The sequence below is a fragment of the Octopus sinensis genome, unplaced genomic scaffold (genome assembly GCF_006345805.1).
Source record: "Octopus sinensis unplaced genomic scaffold, ASM634580v1 Contig09265, whole genome shotgun sequence".
Taxonomy (NCBI): domain Eukaryota; kingdom Metazoa; phylum Mollusca; class Cephalopoda; order Octopoda; family Octopodidae; genus Octopus; species Octopus sinensis.
In genome coordinates this window covers 30,001-34,391 of record NW_021831740.1, presented here as the reverse complement: position 1 = coordinate 34,391, position 4,391 = coordinate 30,001, and the positions used below count along the sequence as shown (strand labels likewise).

The window sequence follows — 4,391 nt, the reverse complement described above, 5'->3', positions numbered from 1 at the left end:
AAAGGTGGCGAGCTGGCAGAAACGTTAGCATACTGGGCAAAATGCTTAGTGGTATTTCATCTGTCTTTACATTCTGAGTTCAAAATCTGCCGATGTCGATTTTGCCTTTCGTCCTTTCAGGGTCGATAATTTAAGTACCAGTTACGCACTGGGGTCGATGTAATCGACTTAATCCAATTTGTCTGTCCTTGTTTGTCCTCTCTGTGTTTAGCCCTTTGTGGGTAGTAAAGAAATAGGTATTTTGTCTGCCGTTACGTTCTGAGTTCAAATTCCGCCGGGGTCGACTTTGCCTTTCATACTTTTAGGGTCGATGAATTAAGAAAAGAATATATATGACTATATTACTTGTGAATATGTGTGAGTATGTCTGTATACGAAATATATATATATATATGTATGCATATATAAGAGTAGTATGAGAGTGGTATAGGGATGGGTAACACTGTAATTTAGACTGCATTAGGCTGGTTCTTGTGAACTATATTGTATTTGGTGAGAATTCAATAATGATTAATAATGGTGTTTGTATCAATGATGGTGATAAGGATGACAGTGAAGAAGGCAGTGAAATGGAAGAAGAACAATTTTAATTCCAATAAGTAAAAAAAAAACGGACAGCAACAACAATATCAGTGACAAAATCAATTTGATGAACTAAAACCTAAACACAATTAATTAGTCTCTGTTATCTAAGAGTAAAGGTCCTATAAGATTAAAGCACAGGAAGGAGGGAAGCAAAAAGGAAAGAAACAGGAAGTTGTGTAGTTCAAGACTTTCCCAGCAGGGGTCAGTTGCTTACGTATTGAGAATTGTTTTTAACTTGGATCTAGAACAAGAATTTCCACTCAGCCCTGTTTCCACTTCACCCCTACTGTTTTCCTGGAGATTCCTTCTTTGTATACGTCATTTGGCTTCTGAGAAATATAATTGAAGAGATGACGAAGATGAGCTACAGCTGAGATGACATTAGAACCATAGAAACAGATGGTATACAGATCGTCTTATGATCTATCTATCTATCTATCTATCTATCTTCTATCTATCTATCTATCTATCTATCTATCTCTCTATCTTATCTATCTATCTATCTATATCTATCTATCTATCTATCTATCTATCTATCTATCTATCTATCTATTTATATCTATTTGTCTATCTATCTACTATCTATATATATATCATGTATACTTGTGTGTGTATATATACTATATACTATATATATATATTACATATATATATATATACTTTATATATATATATATATATATATATATATGTATGTATATATCTATATATATATATATATGTGTGTGTGTGTATGTATGTATATATCTCTCTCTATATAAACGGCCAGTTTGTCTGTGCGGTGTTTCTGTGTGTCTGTTTGCTGTACCCTCACCCTGAACGGCTTTCAACCGATTCTGATGAAACTTGACACACACATAGCCCAATGTCATAATTCAAAACTAACGCAGCGAAAATTTGAAAAGTTCCCCCAGTTCTGAAAAAAATCGATAAATTCGACATGGGGTCGAGAATCAAAAAAAAAAACAAACCACAGGACGGTCTAGGGGACGCAAACTCAACCTTTTTTTACTCTCAAAAAAAAATTTACCATCATTTTTCTTCCATTTTTTTGCTATTTTTTGGCTATAACTCTCTAAAAATGCTTTATAGTTATTTCCCTTACAAACCTGAGCAACGCCGGGCGATACTGCTAGTATATATATAAAAAAAAACTTAATTGGAAAAGAGAATCAACGCATGCGTTCGGTCATATATGTATGTATGTATGTATGTATGTATGTATGTATGTATACTGCAGTCCAGTGACAAAAGCATGTAAAAGATAAATGATAATATTTGGTTCAGCACTTGTATATTCCTTCTCTTGATAAAAGCACATCAACCCCATGTGACCATTTCTACTCAACTCTACAATATCAATTAGAAATAATGAACAATTTTACATGCTTACAATGGCTTACGACAGAAAGAAACTCTATGTAATAAATAAATCTGCTAGAAACAGCAGCCAAATCTCAAGCATATTACACCATTTCATCTCCAAAAGACAACTGGGGAAACATCCTACCATCAGCATAATTAACATAACTTAATATAATTAACATAACATCATATTTTCCTTTGCTTCTTTTGTTTCGTGCCTCCCTGTTTACTATTTCTTTTTTAGTGCTAGTTCTTCTTCATCTTCTTTGTCTCCTCCTTCTTCTTCTGCTCCTCCTCCTCCTCCTCCTTCTTCTTCTTCTTCTCCTTCTTTTCCTTCTTCTTCTTCTACTTCTACTTCTTCTTCTTCTTCTACTTCTTCTTCTGCTGCTCCTCCTCCTCCTCCTTCTTCTTCTTCTTCTTCTCCTCCTTCTTCTTCTTCTCCTTCTACTTCTTCTTCTGCTCTTCCTCCTCCTCCTTCTTCTTCTTCTTTTCCTCCTTGTTGTTGTTGTTCTTCTTCTTCTTCTCCTTCTTCTTCCTCTTCTCCTCCACCTCCTCTTCTTCTTCTTTTTCCTCTTCTGCTTTTTCTTCTTCTTCATCCTCTTCCCCTTCCTCCTCTTCATCTTCTCCTTCTTCTTCTTCTTCTTCTCCTCCATCACCTTCCCCTCTTTCTTCTAAAGTCACAATTAAAGCACCTTCTTGTAATTTTGCAATATAAGGAATGTCTTGGTGAGATTCTTTCCTAATATGTCACTATATAAAATAAAAATTCCTTTCTTCTTTACTTTTGTCTTTGTCTCTATATCCCAAATACGTAAGTTAAAACCCTTTTTACCTATAATTATTTTATCCATAATTTTCATCTATTTTTTCTTGTTTATTTCAGGTACAGCTCAATCTGCGAGTGGTCAAGACAGCTTCCGACAAGCTTTAACCTTTACATTGGTGTTAGCTTTTGGACTAAGCACTTGTCAATTCATCGTTCATTAACATCAAATGAATGGAAATTTTTAACAAAATTGGCGTGGGCTATGTTGTTGTTTTTTTATTATTATTATTACTACTACTATTAGACTGCCGGTGTGCAAAAGAAAAAAATCTTTTTAAAAATTTTAAAGAACAGCTTTCCATGAAAGCTGTTTCAAAATTGGTGAGTTAATATAACAACCAATGAAATGAAGAAAGAATAACAGAGTTTCATAAACCAAAAGTAAAATGGAAAAATATACCTAAGTACATATATATATATATAAATGAATATATATATATATGTGTGTGTGTGTGATGGAAAGAAAATGATAAAGATGAGGAAAAAGAATGTGTGTAATATAAATCATATATAAATATATACTGGAACACACAAATTTTTTCTTTACTTTTTTTCTGGAAATTTTCTTTGTTGTTGAAGAAGAGAGAGAGAAAAACGACAAAGTAAGGAGAGAAAACGCTACAGGAGAAGAGAAAGACACAGAGTGACCAAGGAAAACAGAAAAGAAAAAATAAACAAGATTACATGAAAAAAAAAAAAAGATTTAATAATAAAAGAATATAAATTCAGCCAAAATACTAAATTAAAACTGAAACTTCATTGTTTGAAAGATATTCAATTTTATAATCACTTCACGTCTCATTCAGAATACTTATTTTCTGTATGAACTACAAAACTGACTGCCTCGCTTTTTTGAAAATATATATAAGGTAAATTTTAAAAAATAATGAAAAGAAAAAGACCTAACCTTCCCCCAATTTTTTTTTTTTTGAATTTCAAAAATAACAATAATTACAATAACAGCAACAAATAAATAAATATATATATATATATATACATATATATATATGCACTGACAGTCATACAGGTGATTACACAGACATGAGGACGTGAGGGATTTGATTCACACAAAAAACAACAAAAAAAAATCATAAATTTAAGCACATTCAGTTACATACCTGTGCAAATCATACACAAGTTTTCTTCATGCAAATGAAATAAAACCAATTGAAAAACAACACTAAACATTGATGGAAAGGAAAAAAAAATATATCTACAGACAATATTTGAAAGCCCACTATAACAACAGCAGCAGCAGCAGCAACAACAACAAAAACAACAACAACAATAAAAACATTTAAAAAATACAAACACAAAATTCTGTGATGTAGGCAATGTTGAAAAAGGAAAAACAAAAAAACATTTGAAAAATACTATACTAAAATTTAAAAGATTTTTTTTTTAGTGAGAAAGAAGGTAAGAAAGAAAGAAAGAAAGGAAGAAAGAAAGAAAATAATTCTGGAAAGAAAGAAATGAAATGATAAAAAGGAAAAAATAATTAACCAACCAACCAACCAATCAAATCAATCAATCAATCAACCAATCATCATTAATTAATTTAAATGATTAATTAACATTGTAAAGCAAAAAGAAAAGAAAATCATTTTTAAATTGT

At 31.5% G+C, this 4,391-nt stretch overlaps 1 long non-coding RNA gene across 1 annotated transcript in view; it reads left to right on the top strand.

Annotated features, from left to right (window-relative positions):
- The first annotated feature begins 4,377 nt into the window (after nucleotides 1-4,377).
- LOC118761135 overlaps nucleotides 4,378-4,391 on the top strand; it is a 26,805-nt gene continuing 26,791 nt past the window's right edge. The window contains exon 1 of the long non-coding RNA XR_004997171.1: nucleotides 4,378-4,391. This exon is cut by the window's right edge and continues 1,077 nt beyond it. This is a non-coding gene — a long non-coding RNA (uncharacterized LOC118761135).